The sequence below is a fragment of the Microtus oregoni genome, unplaced genomic scaffold (genome assembly GCF_018167655.1).
Source record: "Microtus oregoni isolate MIOR12 unplaced genomic scaffold, Mior012 000004F_ref0000308, whole genome shotgun sequence".
Taxonomy (NCBI): Eukaryota; Metazoa; Chordata; class Mammalia; order Rodentia; family Cricetidae; genus Microtus; species Microtus oregoni.
The window spans coordinates 46591256-46613787 of NW_024543063.1; the positions used below are offsets into that span (position 1 = coordinate 46591256).

Consider the following 22532-nt stretch of genomic DNA (forward strand, 5'->3'; position numbering starts at 1 on the left):
AAGGCAGTGACTGGGCCAGGACACCTCAGAGCACAAACCACGGACAGTGCCCAACAAGAAATACAGGGTGGGAAGATGTCATTCCAGTCCGTCACTGACTATCCATCCCTGTTCTCCAAAACAGAAGGAACAAGATCCCTTTGTCTTCTACAAGGAGGGTACTAGGGCCAGAGCCTAGGCGTCTGTCCTAGCTGAGGAAGAGTGAGGGCAGAGTGGAGAGGAGCTAGAAACAGCACAGCCTGGTGAAGGACTATCAAGGTCAGGAAAGGACCCTCAGGCCTTGGCCCTTCAAGACTTCTGGGCTTGAAGCAGTGTGGATCAACCACACGACAACCACTTTCCCTCTCCTCTCAATTCACAGCCTGACTCAAGTCAGGCTGGCTTGGTCTCCTAGCCTGACAGTAGGTCTCCTTCTGTCAACAGTGGGAGGCACACATGGGGCACCGCTTTTACTTCCTACCCTGCTGTCCTGCAGGCTGGGGAGACATTTGTTCTTCCAGTTCAGATTCAGGACAGTTGGGAGCCTGCTGTCCCAGGTGGTGGGAGGTTGGTGATGTTATCAAGAGTCACAGGTGTCGGCAAGGAAAGTGTGCACCTAGAGGGGGCAAATGGAAATGGGCTGCCAAGGCCTGTAACATGCTGATGGGCTCATCATTTAAGACCACCTAGGTCACACTCATGTCTTATTCATCGTCTTCAGAGCACTGCAGAGGAAACTGCAAAAAAGGGCCAGGCTGAGGTGGCTCAGGATACAATTTATTGTGTTGGTGGCTGCAGAAGTTTCCTTCCATTCCTCTCCTCTTGCCCTCTTCCAACCTTATCTTTTCTTCTTGTTTCTCACTCTTCTTTTCTCATGCTTTCAAAGCTGCAGTGAACCAAAAAGAAGAAAAAGCATGTTTATGAAGGCAAAGAAGCAGATGGGCTGGCACATGGGAAGAGGACTGCTTCCTGGTCTCCCCCACAGAGCGGGGGTGCCTTCCTTGTATGTTTCTGAGCCTGGTATGTGGGTACAATTTTCTGGATGCCAGCACATGAGATGCTTTCCCTCCATCCCCTCAGAAAGAAGTTTACTCTTCAAGCTGCCCATCCCCAAAGATAGAATGCTCTTATGGGTAGTTGGAGAGATAACTCAGCAGTAAAGAACACTTAAATGTTCGTTCTTTGTTTCTTTCTTTCTTTCTTTTTTTTGATTTTTGAGACAGGGTTTCTCTGTGGTTTTGGAGCCTGTCCTGGAACTAGCTCTTGTAGACCAGGCTGCTCTCGAACTCACAGAGATCCACCTGCCTCTGCCTCCCGAGTGCTGGGATTAAAGGCGTGCGCCACCACCGCCCGGCTCACTTAAATGTTCTTGCAGAGAACCTGAGCTCAGTTCCCAGCATCCACAAAGTGGTTTGCAACATTCTAGAGGCACATACATGCAAGTAAAACCTCATGTAAAATAATTTTTTTTTTTTTTAAAGCTGGGTGGCTCATGCTTTTAATCCCAGCACTCAGGAGGCAGTGGCAGGTGGATTTCTGTGAATCCAAGGCCAGAGTCTGGTCTACAGAGTGAGTTCCAGGACAGCCAGGGATACACAGAGAAACCCTATCTCAAAAAGCCAAAAAAGAAAAGAAAAAAAAAAGGCTCTTGGCTTGTTGGCTTGGATGCTAGGCTAGGCTTTTCTGGACCTGAATAATATGAGAAGGCGAGGTTGAAAGACTCCTAGAAGTTAAAGAAGCACAACATGTCATTTAGAAAATAAGGCTGTCAATGGCCTGCAGTGACAGCCATTAGTCTAAAGTTGACGCTAAAATTCAAAGACCAGTTGCCTCTTAACTCATGATACATCCCAGGAACATAGATGTCCAGTAAATGCTGACTTAGAACAGCTGATTAGCAGATGCTTTGCTGTAGCTACCAACTATCTGTTCCCAGCTAACTCCTCTGACCTCTTCCTCCTGTGCAGGCACCCCTTAAATAGGACTCCACTGAGTTCTACTCTCTTTAAACACATGGCTTCCATCCACGTTCGGAGGCTACTGTCAGTCATTCTGTTTTTATTTTATTTCTAGACACTCGTGAATCCAGTTCCAGACTGGATACTTCCTTTTGAACACTCAAAGCATTTTAAAATCAACAACCCAAAGCCTACTCTTTGTCCCTCTTGGACTTATTCTCCACAATACAGAATGATTTCTAAAACTCAAATCTACCTCTACAGGAATTGTTTACGGAAAACCCCAGCCCACTCAACCTTGTTCCGGCAGCCCTTTGAGTCATTCCAGTCTGGATTATCATTTCTACTGGAACTGCTCCCCGTGCCCTGCAGCTTTACTGAGCTTTCTGCAGGGCTTGCCTAGACCTGGTACCACTCCTCCTGTGGTCCATGATTTTCACTTCTCCATAGCCTTGCTCAACCCAACCCCCTAAAAACCTTCAACTTGGACATTACATGTTTCTTTAAGAGTTGTCACCACACCGGGGTACACTTGCAAATGCTTGGAGTAAGATTGTTGTGGGGCTGGAGAGGTGGCCCAGTGGTTGAGGTCCTCTTCCAGAGGATCTGGGTTCAATTCTCAGCGCCCACATGGCCGCTCACAACTGTCTGTAAACTCAGTTCCAGGGGACCTGACACCCTCACAAGGACATACATGCAGGTAAAACACCAATGTTCATAAAATAAAAGTTTTAAAAATAAAGTGAAATAAAAGGATTGCTGTGATTTCAAAGCCAGCCTGGGTAACACGGTGACTTCGAGGCCTAGCTGGTCTGTATTAGTTGCAACTGCTTCGGTGTAAGATGCATCATTATTCTGATGATTCTACTAAGTGGCTGGCAGCACAAGCCCGAGGATGACCCCCAGGGGCCTGACAGGTCCTTTCCAGTGGAACTTTGTGAGTTCTAGTCTTGTTTTTCGAGATGGTCTCTGGGTAGCCCTGGCTGTCCTGGATCTCGCCCTGCAGACCAGGCTGGCCTTGAACTCAAGAGATCTGCCTGCCTCTACCTCTCAAATGCTGGAATTAAAGGTGTGCGCCACCACTGCCAGGCATCCCCCTACTTTAAACAATGCTTTATCGGTAGTCTTCATACTCTGTGGTTCAACCACTTAAAGTGCACAATTTGCTGGACATGGTGTACAGGCCTGTAATTCTAGTACTTGGGAGGCTAAGGCAGGAGGATCAGGAGTTTAAGGTCATTCTTGGACAACATAGTAAATGTGAGGCCAACCAAGACTACTTGAAATTATGTCCCAAAACAAAACAACAAAAAAAATAGCACTACAATAAAGCATCTAACACAATAGCTTTGGATATATTCAGAGTTTTACACCAAGGACTATAATTTTAGAATATTTTTACCTATCCATAAAAGAATGTAACTTCCTTTTAGCTATTATTCCCAGGGTCCCTGCATTCTCTCATCTCATCTCCTCCCCCAGGCCTAGGCAATTAGAAATCTATTTTTTGCTTCTATGAATTTGTTTTTGCTGTATATTTTTCATAAAGAGAATCAGATTATGTCTTTCCGACTTACTCAGTTTGGAGCCATCTAAGAACTTCCCCGAAGGTTAATTCAGTGAGTCTGCCATGGATCCTAACAATTACTATTTGATCATCCTGCATTTCCTTGTTTTTGTTTGTTTGTTTTAGACAAGTTTTCATTATATAGCCCTAGTTGGTCTTCAACCTGTAATCTTCCTGCTTCCACTTCCTGAATGCTGGGACTATAGGTATACACTACCATGTCCAGCTCTATACGTCTTTACCTCTATTACCTAAAGCCAGATCCGTATGAAGTGGACAAGAAATGTCTTTCAGGGCTCTCAAGAAGACTTGGTGAATAACAGCATGTGCTGTATAAGCCTGGTTCTGAGTTGGATCCCTGTAATCCACATGGTAGGGGGAAAGGAACCTGCTCCTGCAAAATTATCCTCTGACCTCCACACTCTCCGGCACAGACACAGGCACACACATAAATATATATCACATAATATATATACACACACACCATATAAAACACATCCAGTTTTTAGAGACAGAGCCTGTCCTGGAACACACACACACATACACAAAAGAAATGTCTTATAATAGCTCATCCCTGTTATCCTAGCATTGAGAGCACGAGGTAGAAGGATTTCTTTGAGTTCCAGGCCACGCTGGGCTATAATGTGGGATCCTATCTCTAAACACAATAAACAGAAATGCCTTTGGATGTATATCTCTGCGATCTGTTACCTCTGGGCTTCCTACTTCCTAGATCCAATTACATCTTCCTAGGTCCCAACTTACATCTTTCTCTATCTCAATGCAACCTCTAAACATTTTAGGACGAAAGTACCATATGTTTAGTGTAGAAGAAGCCTTAAAATTCAGCGCATCCCTTAGGAGCATATCCTGTTCATCCCTCCAGCATTACCTGTCTAGAGCATAAGGCTGCGTTCAGTTACTCAGGACGTTACTTACAAACTAAATCACAGCTCCAAATGCCTCTGCTATCTGTCTGCCAAAGTTGTGTGAAATTTCCATCATTAAGCCCTTTTGATATAGCTCAGAGGTTAAAGGTGCTTTCTGCTGTGATGAGTTTGATTACAGCTCTTCCTATGAGTTGAAGCCGTAATATCCAGTTTGTCTTGGGGACAGAAATCCTTTTGTCCCTCCTAAACAAATCATATGGAATTAAGGAAATGGGAGTTCAGTGTTCAGTGAAACGGCACATGCTTAACACGCACAAAGTCCTGTGCTTAATTCCTGGCCGAGACATCTCCTCCTCCTTCCTAGGTAGCCTTAGAGCTATAGCATCTTCTCCAGAGGACTGCCATAGTGCAGAAATGTTGAGCTAGTGGTGTGGTACACACCTGTAATTCTAGTATTCGGAAGGGAAGGGACTAATTTGAGCTGGGCGGTGGTGTATGCCTTTAATCAGCACTCGGGAGGCAGAGGCAGGTGGATTTTTATGAGTTCGAGGCCAGCCTGCTCTACAAGAGCTAGTTCCAGGACAGGCTCCAAAGCTACAGAGAAACCCTGTCTCAAAAAAAAAAAAATGTTTTTTGAGCCTAGAATTTCTTTTTTTTTTTTAACTTTTATTTATTTATTTAACTTTATTATGTTCGCTGGTGTGAAGGTGTCAGATCTCATGGAACTGCATTTTCAGACAGTTGTGAGCTGCCATGTGGGTGCTGGGAATCGAACCCGGGTCCTCTGGAAGAACAGTCAGTACTCTTAACCGCTGAGCCATCTCTCCAGCCCGAGCCTAGAATTTCAAAATCAGGTGGCTTAATATAGTAAGACAAAGAAGGAAAGGAGGGGAAATGGAAAGGGCAGGGCAGGGGAGGGGAGGAAAGGAAGGAGAGAGATGTTATTTGAAATTGGGCCTGGGGGCAGAGGTCTATAATCTCAGCTACTCTAGCGCCTGAAAAGTTTAAGACCAGCCTGGATTACAGAATTAATTTAAGGCCAGCAACTTAGTAAAATATCAGGCTTTAAAATAAAATGCAAAAAAGAGCTGGGGATATAGGTCAGTGATAAACCATCTGCCTAGTGTGCCCAAGGCCATAGGTTCATAGGTTCCCAAATACAGAAAAAGAAGATGATTGATAAAAGTTGGGTGGCACCAGCACATGCCTTTAATCCCAGGAACTTGGGAGGCAGAGGCTGGCAGATCTCTGGGAGTTCGCAGTCAGCCTGGTCTGTAGAGGGCAGCCAGGACTGTTTGTTACACAGAGAAACCCTGCCTCAAAAGAAAGAAAGAACCAGGCAATAGTGGTGCATGACTTTAATCCTAGCACTTTGGAAGCAGAGGCAGCCGAATCTCTGTGATTTTGAGGGCAGCCTGATCTATGGAGTGAGTTCCAGGACTGGTTCCATAGCTACTGAGAAACTCTGTCTTGAAAAACAAATCAAACAAATAAACAAAAAAGGAAATAGAATCTCAGGTAGGAGGGTCTCTGAGTTCAAAGCCAGCCTAGTCTGGTCTACATAGAAAGAACTGTCTCAAATAAATAAATAAATAAATAAATAAAACAAAACAAACAAAATGAAAGAATCTCTTTGAGAATTATTGTAGAAAATATGTCTTTCCCAGAAAGAATGACTCTAAGACCAAGAAAACTACTTAGAAATGTAGCTGATTCTACTGATGACTCTAGAAAAAAGTCAAGTTGTTGGAAGGTAGGTTGGGACTAAGGGGAAATAACAGAAAGCAGAATAATTACATTTACTTTGTAATAACTGGGGGGCTGGAGAGATGGCCTAGAGGTTAAGAGCACTGGCTGCTATTCCAGAGGTCTTGAGTTCAATTCCCAGCAACTATATGGTGGCTCACAACCATCTGTAATGAGATCTTGTGCATGCAGGTAGAACACTGTATACATTATAAATAAAATCTTTTTTTTTTATATTTATTTATTTATTATTTATACAGTATTCTGTCTGCTTGTATACCTGATGGCCAGAAGAGGGCACCAGACCTCATTACAGATGGTTGTGAGCCACCATGTGGTTGCTGGGAATTGAACTCAGGACCTTTGGAAGAGCAGGCAGTGCTCTTAACCACTGAGCCATCTCTCCAGCCCAATAAAATCTTTTTTTAAAAAAAAAACTCGTCCCTCTAACTATGTCAGAAGCTTTACTTTTCAAGATTTTTATCACTATGTCAATACAATTATCAACCTCATAGAGCAGTAATCTGAGATTACACAGTCACTAGGAAATCAACACATCAACACCACGAGGGCCCACAAGATGGCTCAATGGATAAAATGGCTCTTGCTACCAAATCTGATGACCTGAGTTCAATCCTTGAAACTCATCTGAAAGAACTAACTCCTGCAAGTTGTCCTCTGATGTCCATGGCACACATGTTCCTCTCCCCCCAAAATAAATGTTTTTTTTTTTTAAAGTCCACATAATACCTGAGTCCAAGTGTCCTGGTTAGTTTTTTCTCCCCCGCTCCCCATTTCATTTTTGCTTTTTTTTTTTTTTTTTTTTTTTTTTTGGTTTTTCAAGACAGGGTTTCTCTGTAGCTTTTGGTGCCTGTCCCAGAACTAGCTCTTGTAGACCAGGCTGGCCTCGAACTCCCAGAGATCCGCCTGCCTCTACATTTTTGCTTTTTTGAAGGCGAGGTTTCTTGTGTAACAGCCCTGGCTGTCCTGTAGATCAGACTGGCCTTGAACTCTCAGAGTTCTGCCTGCCTTTGCCTCCTGAGTGTTGGGATTAAAGGTGTACACCACCACATAGTTACATTTTTTTTGTTTGTTATTTTTTTGCCAACTTGGTACAAGTTAAAGTCATCTGAGAAGAGAAAACTTCAATTGAGAAAATGCCCCCATGTATGGTATATTTTCTTTGATTAATGGCTGTGTGGGAGGGTGCCCAGACTACTGTGAGCTGTGTTACTCCTGGGCAGGTAGTACTGAATGGTATAAGAAAACAGGCTGAGTGAGCCCAAAAGAAAAAGCAAGTCTGTAAGATTCTGGCTTCTGCTTCAGTTCCTGCCTCCAGGATCCTGCCTTGAGTTCCTAGCCTGACTTTCTATGACAGACTGTGACCCGGAAGTATAAAGTAAACAAATCCTTTCCTCCTCAAGTTGGTTTCCGTTACAGTGTTTTATCACAGTGTCAGAATCCCTCACTAAGACATTAGGACAGTTAGACTCCCACATCCAGACATGTCATATTTAAGTTTTATAACTAACATCCAGCATCTTGGTCTGTTTATCAACGGTTCTCTAGACAGCTGGGTCTATAGAGTGAATTCCAGGACAACACAGAGACAGCCCCCACCCCACCCTGATCCCACTCCCCACTCCCTCGAAAGGCCAACCAAACAAAAAAGTTCTCTAGTAACTTGGCCTTGGCTGTGCTAGCCCCTAGGCTCCCCCCAGTTCCCATTTCACCCTGGGACCTTTTTCTTGCCTTCCCAGGAGACAGCATCAACAGCTGGATACAAACTTCTTCTGTTTTTACCCTCAGATGACTAATTTAGTTTAATTATCCGTTTTAATTCAAAATCATACATCTTTTAAGGCTAAACTTCAATGTAAAGTTCTAATATTATGAAAGCTGCTAACTTATTATAGACTGTTAGGAAATAGAAGCTAGTCATCCTTAAAGGACTGATATAATTAATTACAGGAAAAAAGCCCTATTTAGTTCCCTGTATATGTTTTCAAAGTCAAACTTAAAATAAGTAACTAGAGGGGGCTGGAGAGATGGCTCAGTGGTTAAGAGCATTGCCTGCTCTTCCAAAGGTCCTGAGTTCAATTCCCAGCAACCACATGGTGGCTCACAACCATCTGTAAAGAGGTCTGGCGCCCTCTTCTGGCCTTCAGGCATACAGACAGAATATTGTATACATAATAAATAAATAAATTATACATAATAAATAAATATTTAAAAAAAAATAAGTAACTAGAAACAAAGTTTGTCTAATCAAATATACCTAGGCAGCCCTCATACTTCAGAGATCTGCAGAATACGGCATTTAAAGTAATGATTAAAAAGTTTATTATATTAGACAGAGACTCCGAGATCCTAGCTAGCAGTGACCCAAGGTCTCCAAAGAAGATTATGGGACACCAATGATGTCTCCACCTGGATTACGATGATGCTGACCACTGGGCAAGATGCCCCAGTTCAATACCTGCTGCCAGGACCTGGTCCAGACTGTGGACAAGCAGCAGGACATTGGAGAATTTATTGCACCACTTTTGCCTAGACAAAATAAGGTCAGTCTTTTCCATGTCCCTCTTCCATAGGAAAAAAAAATTCACCTTATGGGTCTGGCTAAGACTGTTAAGACTGCTGTTCTGATACTTCCACCTCCAATGCTATGGAGACCTGGGTATGGCTAACTATATATGGACTCTGGTCCCTGTCATTTTTTTTAATTAATTAATTAATTTATTTATTTATTAAGCATACAATGCTGGCAAAGAAGGCACCAGGTCTCATTACAGATGGTTGTGAGCCACCATGTGGTTGCTGGGAATTGAACTCGGGGCCTCCAGAAGTACCCTCTGAGCCATCTCTCCAGTCCACCTGTCATTTTTAATAGATTCGTAAGCTGCTTGGTCTGTACTCAAGTATAGTTTATTTATCCTTCTCTGACAGTATTGATCGTTAGGCTAGCTATGGTGCTAATGGGCACCAGTCCAGCTGATGTGAGTGCTCCCTGACTCTTCTACAGAGTCTGTGAACCAGATGCTTCTGATGAGTGCCCCACTGCCTGAATTCCCTCCTTACCTTTGTAACTTTGTAACTTTGTCAACTTAGCAGCAGCTAAGTCTCTTCTCCAGGGTGCTCTCTCTCTCTGCTCTCTCTCTCTCTCTCTGCTCTTCTTCTAGAGAGGCAGCTTCTGCCTCTCTTTTCTCTCCCCATTTTTCCCCTCCCCTCTTCTCTTCCACCCTCCATAACCCACTAAATAAACTCTATACCCAAACTCCCTCTGCATGGCATATCTGTTTGTCTCCTGCAGAGGCCTCAGGCCATGCCAGGGAATCCAGTGAGGCCTTGGCTGACCCACCATCCCTCATGGGACTGGTCCCCCACCACCTCTTTATAAATGATAACTAACACCCATTATCTGCAATTTTCTAAGATAGGGATTTCAATATGAACCCTTAAGTTTCAAATATATTATTTTCCTTTAAGTACATAATTTTTTTAAAAATATTTATTTATTTTGTATACAATATTCTGTCTGTGTATATGTCTGCAGGCCAGAAAAGGGCACCAGACCTCATTCCAGATGGTTGTGAGCCACCATGTGGTTGCTGGGAATTGAACTCAGGACCTTTGGAAGAGCAGGCAATGCTCTTAACCACTGAGCCATCTCTCCAGCCCCTAAGTACATAAATTTTAACTTCTGTTCTTAGTTTAAACTTGTCTCAATAGGTTTCCACTTGGCAGGCAGATACATCTAAGCATCGGTTGCTGACTAACACCTGCTCCGAATGACTGGGATCCCTGGACTTGCTGAAAGCTAATGGGCACCAGTCCAGCTGATGTGAGTGCTCCCTGACTCTTCTACAGAGTCTGTGAACCAGATGCTTCTGATGAGTGCCCCACTGCCTGAATTCCCTCCTTACCTTTGGCTGGCCTTTCAGCCTTCTTGGGCCCTGATAACAATGCCCAATGTCAGCTCAAAGTAGTTACAGGAAAGAACACATGCTCCCTGCCCAGAATAGGTTGAAATGCTAAGACAAGGGAGAACTCCCTGGCATGGGGGACAGAAATGGCTACCTATAATGTCCACTGACATACCTGTCATTGGTACTTGTGAAGGGGGAAATGTAGGACCCAGCCATAACAAGCTCAGTAGAGGTCTGAGTCTCAGTAGCTTACACTAAGGCCTGGTTCCAAGGAAGGCCACAAACTGAGACTACCCAGGTACCACCCAGGAACAGACCTTCCAAAGGAAATTCCTAATATTCCAACTATTGTAGATAGGATCACCTGCCAGCACACACCCACCACTTTTTTTTTTTTTCGAGACAGGGTTTCTCCGTAGCTTTTGGTTCCTGTCCTGGAACTAGCTCTTGTAGACCAGGCTGGCCTCGAACTCCCAGAGATCCACCTGCCTCTGCCTCCTGAGTGCTGGGATTAAAGGCGTGCGCCACCACCGCCCGGCCACCCACCACTTTTTCACCAGGATACCCCTAGCCAAATGTCAGCCAATCAGGGATCCTGAACCTTAGAAATCCCTCATCCCGAGCCAGCGGTGGTGGTGCATGCCTTTAATCCAGCACTCGGGAGGCAGAGGCAGGCGGATCTCTGTGAGTTCGAGGCCAGCCTGCTCTACAAGAGCTAGTTCCAGGACAGGCACCAAAAACTACAGAGAAACCCTGTCTTGGGCTGGAGAGATGGCTCAGATTTGGCCTCCAATTTATGATGCCTTCTGCCTCAGCATTCTCAAATGCTGGGATTACAGGTGTGTACCACCATACTTGGCTAGAATATGACTTAATTTTTAATATTTTTGGTCTCTACAGATTGACCCCATAGCCTCACACATGCTAGATACTGTATTCTACCACTGAGTTACACCACGTCTTGCCAGCACGGATACTAGTCTACCAGCCAGTTAGTAAAGCAGCACATTGCTTATTCGCCAAGCTCCCAGGCACTCAACTTAAGAATTTGAAATTACTCTAAGAATCTGCCCCCACCAAAGAGGATGAGGGACAGGTTCAAAAATAAGGTGACTTTATATATGGTAAACTGGGCAGTTATCTGCTAAAGGGCCCTGACCACTCCCCATGGACTACAAACCTAAGTGAAAGTCCCTGGGAAGGATGCTTCCTTACATTCTCAAAAAATAAGGTGGTAGGGGGGTGATGGTGAGATGACTCAGCTTGAGACCATGCCTGACAGCCTGAGCTTCTTTCTTTCTTTTTTGGTTTTGAGACACGGTTTCTCTGTAGCTTTTTTGAAGCCTGTCCTGGAACTAGCTCTTGTAGACCAGGCTGGCCTCGAATTCACAAGAGATCCGCCTGCCTCCACCTCCTGACAACCCGAGTATCATTCCCGGGACCCACATTATAGAAGAGAACCAACTCCTGCAAGTTATTCTCCGATCCCCACATATGTGCCCTGGCAATCACGCATGCACATATGCCTCACACAAAATAAATAAAAGGCAATAAATTTTTTTTAAAAAAAGAGCACCGTTAATACCTATTTTTCCTAAATGACAACCCTAACAAAACTACACCCAAACACACGCGCGCACACACACACACTTAGTCTATATCACATCCTAGAATATTCTAAAACTATCCTTTATAAACCAGGAATGGTGGCTCATGCTGTAATCTCAGCAAGAAAGCAAGGGGCATATAAATAAAATTTGAGGCCACCTTGGGTTACAAAGTGGGAAATAGGCTAGCCAAGGCTATACAGCAATAGCAAGACTCTGTCACAAGACAAAATACACACACGCACACACGCATACACACACAAATCCCAATTATACAGAAAAATAAAACATAAGGGCTAGTAAGATGGCTCAGCTGGTAAAGGCATTTGCCACCAGGCCCGATAACTTGAGTTCCATCCCCAGTACCGACAAGGTGAAAGGAGAGAATTTACTTCTGCAAGTTGGCAAGTTGCTCTTTGACCTTCAAACATGAGCCATGGAACATGACCATACCCACACTCAGAAAATTATCCTAACTGTATCTCATCACATCACTCTGACCTCTCAGCTTATCTCTTTCTAGCCCTAAATGCCTTATTCTTTGGTTTTCCTTTCCTTTCTCTTTGGAGATGATTACACAAAGCAGGACATAGAAACCCTGTCTTGAAAAACCAAAACCAAACCAAACAAACAAATAAAGAAAAAACTCAGGTTTTTTTATTTTTTAGGTTTTTTGAGACAGGGTTTCTCTGTGTAGCCCCGGGTATCCTGGAACTCTTTCTGTAGACCAGGCTGGCTTTGACATCTGTCTGCTTCTCCTCCAGAGTGCTGGGAGTAGAGATGTGTGCCATGTCCATCATCTTTTTAAACATCTTCACTGGCTTGAGATGAAGCTCAGTGGCAGAGTCCTGCCATGTGAATGGCTGTGCATTGAACTCCTACCACCAGAAGGGAAATAAAACACAACTCCTCCCTTGCCCTCACTTCCTTCTGCACTTATCCCCAACCTCTCTTCTACCCACAGCAAAGCTCTCAAGTTGCCTTCATGTATTGTTTCTCTTTCCTTACTTTTCTGTTTACTTTTTAACCCATTCTACTGAGGCCAACATCTTTACTTGGTTCATACTAGTCAAGCGAAAGTCACCAATGACATTTACTAGTTATCTCCGAGGTAACAAATTCAATAAGTCTCTGACTCAACTGTACCAGAACACACAGCATCTGGAAACAGGAGCCTCCCTTCCTGCCTCAAACTTCTGGCCTTGGATTCTACAATTCAACACTCTCGACTTGACTTTCTGCCTGCTTCCTTCTCTATTACCCTCTCTCTGTAAGGTTTCCTAAGATTTAGTCTTGGAGTTTCTTTTATCTGGATAAATTGGCTCATGAAGTTTAAAAACATCTTATTTAGCTGCTGACATTTGAATATCTGGATTATACATACATACTTCCAAACCCAACTTTCTGATTCTTTTGGGGGGAACAGCAGTTATCTGTTCATAACGGGGCAGCATTCTCACAACACAGCATAAATATATGGACAGAGCAGAAGCAGCTCCCTTGATGCTAGGTGCATTTGTTATCCTCGTAGATAAAACATAGGGTTGGGAATACAGTCCTAAGTCACATTCCACAGTCTTGTGGGGAGAGGGTCTTTGTCAAGTTTACCACTGGTTGGGTAGGGTCCCTAGGCTCCTCCAGGGGAGAGGGAAGGGCTGAACGACTTCAACTGGGAACCTAACAGAAATAATGTCTTTAAAAATCCATTGCTGTGGTCTGCTATCTCTCCGGATTGAGAAGTCCTCGAGACAGCAAAAGACCCTGCCCTGGTCCTTCGTTTCGCACGGTTTTATAAGGCCCTTTTCTAGATCACCAAAGCCAATGGCAAAGACAGCTCTTCCAGCCATCGATCTCTAGCACAGGACAGTGTTGGAGAAGTGTGAAGGCGCGGGAACTCGCTGGGTCTTACACGGTAGCGGAGTACCGCGCAGGGCTAAACCCGGCTTGGGCCCAGCGGAGTAGGAGACTGGGTAGGGCCGAACCTTGCAGCCTCCTCGACCCGCTGCCTGGGCCCGCGCGCTTAGTTCAAGTAACCTTAACCCTCCCGCCCTCCACGGCTACGGGGGAGAGAAAAGAGCAGAAGAATCACTGCAACCAGGCGGAGATCCGACCGCCCAGAGGCCGCAAACCTCCGCCCAGGAAGCCCCACCCAACGGGAACCAGGACGCCTCCGCCTTAGCCGAGCCCACGCGCGACCGGGCGAGGGCGCGGAAGGGCGCGTGCGGAGTGACGACGCGACTCGCGGCGCATCCCGTGACGCCATCGCGCCCGCTTTTGAAAGTTGGCGCCCGGGGCCGCCTCCCATGCTGCCCCGCGCCAACCCCTCCCCTCACCTTTCCTCCCCCGCCCTCAACTCGCCGCCGGCCGGCCCCCCCAACCCGTCTCTTCCCTTATCAGCACCCGCGGCCCCGGCAGCGCCGACGCAGGCGCACTGCACCGCGCCGCCGCCATTTTGTGTCCGAGCCTGTGGAGCGATTAAACCGTGCGCGGAGCTGCTTCTTTGGCGGCAGCGGCGACAGCGGTAGCCAGTGCAGGCACGCGGAGCTAGCCGGGGACGCCAGGTGGCCGGAGCGGTGGAGCGGCGGCGGAGCGGGCGCCGCGGGGGGTGTGGCGCGAAGGTAAGGGGGCCCGGGGTGGAGGAGGTTTCGCGGGCCGCCTCTAGGTGTCACGATGGGGCCGCTCCGGTCGGCGCTGGCTGCAGCCCGGCGCCAGCGCCGCCGCCGGGGGGTGTTTGTCTCCCTCTACCGTCCCTGCTGCGGCGCGGCCGCCGCCATTGCCCGGCGCTGCCGCCAGGGCCTGGCCAACCCCCTCCACGCCCGCCCGCTAGCTTCCCTCCGCCCAACATGGTAGGCCTCTGGCGGCTGTGGCGACAGAGGCCTGCGCGCTCGGCGACTCCATTTTCCTTCCTTTGTCTCTACCCTCGAGGCCGGCTTTTGGCCCGGCTGATCTTCGGGCCGCGGCCCGCCCTCTGCCCTCCGCCCCTCCCGCGACGGGTGGCCTTAACCGAGGCTGGACCTCTTGAGGCTCGGTTTCCGCGCTTGCCTCGCTCGGGGGTCCTGAACCCTCTGCCGCCCGCGCGTAGCCGGGTCCCGGAACCGTGTGGGTGTCGGGTCCCTACTGCCGCGCCTCGGACTGACCATCTTCCCAGTCCACCCGCTCCCGGAACCTACCCGGCCGCCGAGTACTTCTCCAGCAGCTGGGGTGCTCTCTAGTTCCTCCGAGTCCGATCATCGCCGCCGCTGGTCTTCGTCGCCGCCGAGTGGCGCAGGCGGCGCTGCTGTGGCTGCGAGCAGAAGGACCCCTGAACTGCCGAGAGCTCCCTCTGCAAGGCTGGCTGAGCTGCTCGCGCCTCGACGCCGCCCGAGCGGGCGGGGGAACGCGCGCTCGCCGCCCCCTCCGGGTCCCGTTGCGCCCCCAAACTCACGCCAGGGCATCGCGCCGGACCCGATCGATGCGGCCCCCAATGGTGGGCGGAAAAGTCTAGAATTTCCGCACCAAATAATTTTTTCCCCAGCTAGGTTCGCACTCTTCAGTCCCTTGGAATGATAACTCATTGTGTGCTCAGAGATCTCAAAGGGACTGAAACTTATTTCACTCTGATCTCAAGTGATGTGTTAAACTCCAAAATTCGGGAGCATAGGCTGGTTACGTTTGTGCAGGCGACGCTGGAGTTTGCCTCCAGTTTAAAAATGTCCTGCCGGTAACTTCGCACTCCAGTTACGACCTGATGCTCTAGGGCTAGGCTAAGACAGTTCAACCCTCAACCCTCTGGGATTGTGCAACCCGATATGAAGCGCCAGTAGGGCAAAATGAACTTATTCTAGACTAGACTGGTAATTTGACTGTTGGATGAAATGTGAGGGTTGATGTTGTAATTGAGTCCTGGGTCACTTGCAGCAGATGGTTTATAAATGTGTGTGCCTAATGTAACTACTCTTTAGTAGCTGACTTCCTGGATTGAGTTTAGCATTAAGTAAATAGAGACAATACTTTTTTGGAGTTTAGATAACTAAGAAAGTTATAATTTCATGACCTCCATAGACAGGAAAAGAAAGTAAACAGGGTATTTACCCTGACTTTAATTCCTTTATATTAAAAAGCTTACTAAATTAAAAAGCTGTTAAATTGCTGGAGTAACCTTTATTTCCCGAGTCGCTCCCCCATATTTTGTTACTAATTAGTCGCTGATGTGTGACTTGGGTTCTTAAGTAGAAAAGAAACTCTAGGTTGACATTTATAGAAAAGAAGATATTTAAGTTTATTAGAAGCTTTAAACATCTTCCCACCCCAAACCCCGGACAGAGTAGTTTTGCTCTGTAGCTTTGGCTGGCCTCCTACTCAGAGATCCACCTGCCTCTGTCTCCCGAGTGCTGGGGTTAAAGGTGTGCTCCGACATGCTTGGCTTTCTTTAAACATCTTGATATTAAGAAAAATTATGCTGTTCACTGTATGTGATCTCAGTTTGTAGGTCCTGGCAACCCCCATTGCACACAACTCTTTTTTTTTTTCCCCCTCTGTGTAGCTTTGGAGCCTGTCCTGGATCTCACTTAGTAGACTAGGCTGGCCTCTGCCTCCCGAGTGCTGGGATTAAAGGCTTGTGCCACCATGCCTGACTGTGCACAACTCTTTGAATACTCCACAACGTTTTATGTCATCCCATCTCCCTCCCTTAAATGAACCTAGGATTCTTCAAGCTAGTTAAGCCACATTGAAATCCTATACAACTTTGTTTTTTGTGGTGCTTGTGCATGCAATGAAAGTGCTCTACCTTTGAGGTATGTTCTCAGTCATTCATCTCATCCCTTCTTTGAACTCTCCCTCCCCTACAGTAAAAGTTCACAGAGTTAGTAAATGTAGTGTCGATGGAGTGCCAGCCTTTAGTAGAACCCAACTATGTAATTTATTACATTTTCAGATTTTTTGTCAAGTTTTGTTGTTTAACAAGTGTCATTTTTATTAAAATAAGCTGCACAAGCTCCCAGGGATGGCGACTGCCAGTACTTTAGAAGTAGAGGGAGAGGAGGAGAAGGAGCTCAAGGTCATCTTTAGCTTCAAAGCCTGTATAAAGCAACCTTTTGGTACGCCAGACTGCCTTAGCAGAGAGTAGTTGGAATTTGTGTTTGTAGTAACTGGGGTTTGAACTCAGGGCCCTTGAGTAAGTTAAGCAAGTGCTCTCTACCTCAGCTATATTCATAACCCCCTTCTTATTTTTTTGATAAAGTCTCTGATTAAGTTACCCAGGTTTGAATTTAAGGTTGAATTGGCCTTGAATTTAAGCTTACTTAGGTAGACCTCCCACTTTAAATTATAATTTCCTAATACCTGGGATTATAGGCTTGAATCCTGACATATTTAAAGTTAGGATTTGTTAGAAGTACTTGACAAAACTTAGTCCCTAGTACTATAACAACAAACAAATTGGCAGATATTAGCAAAATGTGATAACTTTTTTTTTTTTTGGTTTTTCGAGACAGGGTTTCTCTGTGTTTTTTTTTAATGTTTATTTATTTATTATGCATACAATATTTTGTCTGTATGTATGTTTGCAGGCCAGAAGAAGGCACCAGACCTCATTACAGATGATTGTGAGCCACCATGTGGTTGCCGAGAATTGAACTCAGGACCTTTGGAAGAGCAGGCAATGCTCTTAACCACTGAGCCATCTCTCCAGCCCCTTCTCTGTGGTTTTGGAGCCTGTCCTGGAACTAGCTCTTGTAGACCAGGCTGGCCTTGAACTCACAGAGATCCTCCTGCCTCTGCCTCCCTAGTGTATGTACTACCAGTACCCGGTTTAAAACTTAATTTTTGTTGGGTATAATGTCACAAACCTTTAATCTCAGCACTTAGAAGGCAGATGCAAGCTAATTTCTGGGTTCAAGATCAGCCTGGACTACTTAGAGAGATCCTGTCTCAAAAACGAGCACAAAACAAAGTTTTTAAGCTATTATTTAATTAATTATTATTATTATTATTTTTTTTTTTTAGAGATAAGGTTTCTCTGTAGTTTTGGAGCCTGTTCTGGAACTCCCTTCGTAGACCAGGCTGGCCTCGAACTCACAGAGATCCGCCTGCCTCTGCCTCCCGAGTGCTGGGATTAAAGGCGTGCGCCACCACCACCCGGCTTTATTATTTAATTAATTAATTCAAGATGGGGTCTCACTCTATAGCTCTGGCTAGTCAGGAACTGGCTATGTAACACAGACTAGTCTTCCATCTCAGAGATCCACCTGCCTTTGCCTGAGTTTAAAGACATCACGTCCTTTGGCCTTTGTGTATGTGAGTGCAGGCAGGTGTGTGAAGGAAGGTCCAACACTGTAGAGTCCATTTTCTCCTTTCTTTTTGGATCCCTGGTTGGCCTAGAACTTGCTGTGTAGGCTAGATTGGTGCTGTACTCAAGAGATCTACCAGCCCCTTGTCTCCCAAGTGCTGGGATTGAAGTCATGAACCATTGCAGCTGACTTGTATTCTCTCCCCCCACTTTTCTATTTGAGACAGGTTGTGTTTTTAATGTGAAAAGGGGTATCAGATCTTACATCTGGAGTTACAGACAGTTGTGAGCTGACATGGAGGGGGAGGAGGGTGCTGGGAATTGAAGCCAGGTTCTCTGGAAGAGCATTCAGTGCTATTAACCACTGAGCCATCTCTCCAGCCCCAAGACAGGAGTTTTCTTCATAGCTCTGGCTGTCCTGGAATTGACTGTGTAGACCAGGCCGGCCTCACACTTGATGTCTCAGCCTCCTGAGTGCTGAGAGTAAAGCAATGGACTTTTACTTGATTCTGGACTCAAGTCATCAGGCTTTCCTGGAAGTAGATTGTACCCACAGAGCCATCTAGCTCATCCCAAGGACAATAATGTGACACAGTTATATGACTATCTGCCTATATAAGGAAATCCTACTTATTTAAGAGTTGTTGGAAAGTTCTCCTTAGGGATCTCTCCAGCCTTGTAAGATAATTTAGGAGGTGCAAAAGTAGAACCTTAGATATGTTCTAAGAGTGTAAGGGTCTTTTTATTTTTTATTTATTTTTTAAGGATATTGAGAATTAAAGGACTCCAGTTGGGACCAATGCCTGTTTTGAGAGTTCCTTGGCAGATCCACATGTGCCTGACTAATGCTGTAGGGAGGAGTCCTACAGCAGAGTCTTTCACATGTTTTACTTACTGGCTGAAAATTCTGTTGAGCCTTTTTTTCTCCTAGGGGTTGCTGCTGGCATCACAGCCATTCCACAACATCTACTTTAGAGTCTCTCTCTCTCGCCTAGGAATCTTAATTTGTCTAGCTTTATATTCTATTTACATGTGTTGGCTCCAGATGACGTCAAACTGTTGGTTAAAATGATCCTTCTTCAAATAACTAAGATTGGTAATGGTTCAAGACTGAAAAGGAACTTACAGGTTGAGGAAGAACAATAGATGAAATATGTGTAACATTGAAGATAGCTGTTCTCAGATATGTAGATTTGTTGTATCACATGTATTTTCAAGACCACTTAAAGCCAAGCATGGTGGTGTATGCCTGTAATCCTAGCTCTCAGGAGGCTGAAGCAGGAGAATCATGAGTTTAAGAATAACCTAGTCTATATAATGATTCCTTGTCTCAAAAAATACCAAAACAGCAAAAAGAAACCTTCCAGGACTAGAGACATGGCTCAGCAATTATGAGCACTTGTTGCTTTTGCGAAGCATCCAGGTGCTGCTGTTCCTATTCCCCACATGGTGTCTCACATTCACTCTCCTGTCCTGACCTCTATGTGCTTAATGTACATGCAGGCAAAGTACTCATACATAAAAACAAATCTCTTTTATTTTGTAAATTATTTTTAATTTGTTATGAGATAGGTCTCAAGTAGCCCTGGTTGGCCTAGAACCCATGATGTAAATAGATTAAGCTGGCCTCAAACTCATAGCCATCATTCTGCCTCTGACTCCCAAGTGTTGGAATTACATGTACCATCCTAAGAAGTTGGGGAACTACCATACAGCCTTTCTAGTCTGTATCTTCATTGCTTCTTAGCCAATATCATGGTGCATTTTTTTCAGTGGTTTAATATTTGAATGCAAAGATGTGGTATTACATAGTCTTTTGACATTAAACCTCAAGAGTGGTGATATATTTTTTCATGCACCTGATCTTTTTTTTTTTCCGAGACAGGGTTTCTCTGTAGCTTTTGGTTCCTTTCCTGGAACTAGCTCTTGTAGACCAGGCTGGCCTCGAACTCACAGAGATCCGCCTGCCTCTGCCTCCCGGGTGCAGGGATTAAAGGCGTGTGCCACCACTGCCCGGCTTATGCACCTAATCTTTATTGTTGGAATAAATTTAAAATTTTTGGGATGTAAATTCTGTTCCCTTTTGATGGTGTTATGGACCTTAATATGAAATTGTTTCTTAGGGAATAATAACAGTTTTATGTTATGCTGCCTCCCATAGGAGTCTTAAAAGTATTGTATCAGCTTATTTTATTGAGCTAGTTAAATTATGAGATGGATTTCCTCTTTGTTGTACTTTATATACCAGATTCTTTGAAAACTTTTTGTTGCTTGTAAAGATTTACTTTTATTTTGTGTATGAATGATTTTGCCTGCACGTATGTATGTATTCCATGTGCATACCTTGTACCCATGGAGGTCTAAGGGGGTCAGATTCCCTAGATCTGGAGTTGTAGACAGTTGTGGGCTTTCTTGTGGGTATTGGGAACTGAACCTGGGTCCTCTACAAGAGCAGCAAGTGCTCTTAACTGCTTAACTTCTGGGCCATCCCTCTAGCCCTTTTTGTTGTTTTCAGAGATAGTCTCACCTCAGACTCATAATCCTACTTCAACCTGGGACTATGGGTGTACGCCACCACCTTTGAAAGCTCGCAGAGTATTTCACTTAGGGCTTTCTCTTTTCCTCCCTTTCTCTCTTTATTTCCTCGGTGCTTTTTTGTTTGTTTTTTGGGTTTGTTGTTGTTGTTGTTTTTGGTCGGGGCGGGGGGCATGATCTCTCAAGTAGTTTGGACAGTCCTGGAGCCTGCTGTGGCCTCAAACTCAGATCTTCCTGCCTCTGACCTAGAGTCTAGAGTGCTTGGATTAAGCTTGGATTAAAGGTGTTGGTTTCCATGCCTTTTTTTTTTTTTTAAATAGAGATATTGTCCATTCTACTTGAAGTATCTCAGTTCATTGTAGTTTATAAAGGGAAAATGTTCACTAAGACAAGTATTTTGTTATTCTAGGATTTTCAAAGGTCTTTGAAAGCTTCTCCTGCCTCTTGTTAATAAGCTTACCAGTTTGTGCAGCAAACTAACTTAATCAGTAACACTACATACTATTTACTGAAGATAAGGAAACAAACTGCTAAAGAATTATTTTTTTAGCTGTAAGAATTAACTTTTGGTAGTTTGAGTGTATGTGCCATGATTATAACGGAGTACTTACTGTTTTAACAATCATAAATCTTTTTAATCTGTATCTGTTCATTGAATGTCTAAAAAGGAAGTGAATTGTATTTATTGTTGGCTTGAAAGGCATTTGTAGAATGATTCAGTTAATATATGAACAGTTTGTTGCCTGGGGTGGAGGTTTTGTTGTTTCTGAGACAGGATCTTGCTTGTATCTCTAACTGGCTTTGAACTATTGGCAATTCTCTTGCCTTTGCTTCCCAGGTGCTGACATCATAGACCTTCATTCATTATTACAACCAGCAGGTCTATTGTTTTCTTTGTTTGTTTTTTCCTCCCAATCATATCTATCAGTCTTCCTTTTTATGCTATATGGTGTGTTTATGTGAATTTGCTGTCTCATTAAATGATTTCTGCTTTTCTTTTAGAATGACTACAAACCTAGAACCAAAGAACACGATGCGCTAGCAGACAGATTTGGAGCTAGGGACTGCAGAACTGGGTTCTGTTTTCCTTCCTCAAACTGATTTTGCAGCCACGGAGAGGTAAATGCCTTTTCCTTTGTTTGCTCTTAAAAAAAGGACTAGCTGAGCTCAGTGATGTAGGCCTGTGGTTACAGCTATGCCAGGCATAGGTAGGAGAATAACAAGTTGAAGGCCACCCTAGAGGAAATAAAAGTAAAAAGATGGGTGGGGTGGCATATGCTTGTAATCCCAGCCAGCACTTGGGAACCTAAGAGGTGTAATGTTATAGCCTAAATTCAGTCCCCAGAGGGGGAAAGTATGAGGTAATGCCACCCTTTTGGGTGTAGAGGATTTCTGGGTAGTTTTGAGCATAGGAGATACAGCACATTGGATAATTGAGAGCATGCAAGCAATATTATCAGGTGTTGGGTATGAAACCGTAGTGCCATATACTAGATGATTGACAGGGCAGATACAATGTTTTTTGTAGAAACCTTTGGGTTATATATTTTGACCATTGGGAGATGATGTGAAGTGGTAAATGACAGTTTATAGTTTTATAATTTTGATATGAACAGTTGTGATTTTGTTGTTGGAGAAACTAGTATCTGATAAAATTTTTCTTGAGTTAGTCTAGTTAGCCCATATTTGCCTTATAGTGTGATAGTCTTTATCAATTTTGTTAGTCTATACTCTGCATGGATACTTGGAAAAGACCTTATAAATGTTGGGGTCTATTTTGCTTTGAGATTTTTTTTTTTTGTGTGTGTGTGTTTTGTTTTGTTTTTCTAGACAGGGTTTCTCTGTAGCTTTGGAGCCTGTCCTGGAACTAGCTCTGTAGATCAGGCTGCCTCGAACTCAGAGATCCTCCTGTCTCTAAGTTAACATTTTTTTTTAATATTTTTATGCTTTATTTAACTTTATTTTATGTGCATTGGTGTGAAGGTGTCAGATCCCCTGCAACTGGATCTTCAGACAGTTGTGAGCTGCCATGTGGGTGCTGGGAACTGAACCC

General features: G+C 44.8%; 1 protein-coding gene and 1 long non-coding RNA gene across 5 annotated transcripts in view; one reads left to right on the forward strand and one right to left on the reverse strand.

The window, feature by feature from the left end:
• Nucleotides 1–740: 740 nt before the first annotated feature.
• Nucleotides 741–15611, reverse strand: LOC121447025. The gene is made up of 2 exons (XR_005974150.1): nt 14847–15611; nt 741–865 (listed from the first exon to the last, which is right to left on the reverse strand). It is a non-coding gene; the product is annotated as an uncharacterized LOC121447025 (long non-coding RNA).
• Nucleotides 14047–22532, forward strand: part of Ctcf (CCCTC-binding factor) — a 50652-nt gene continuing 42166 nt past the window's right edge. Inside the window, exons 1-2 of one of the 4 annotated variants that reach the window (XM_041650005.1) lie at nt 14047–14294; nt 21482–21598. The gene's annotated coding sequence lies outside the window, so the exon portion shown is untranslated. The remainder of the gene's footprint in view (nt 14295–21481; nt 21599–22532) is intronic. The other 3 variants (XM_041650006.1, XM_041650003.1, XM_041650004.1) reach the window with 3 other exon arrangements.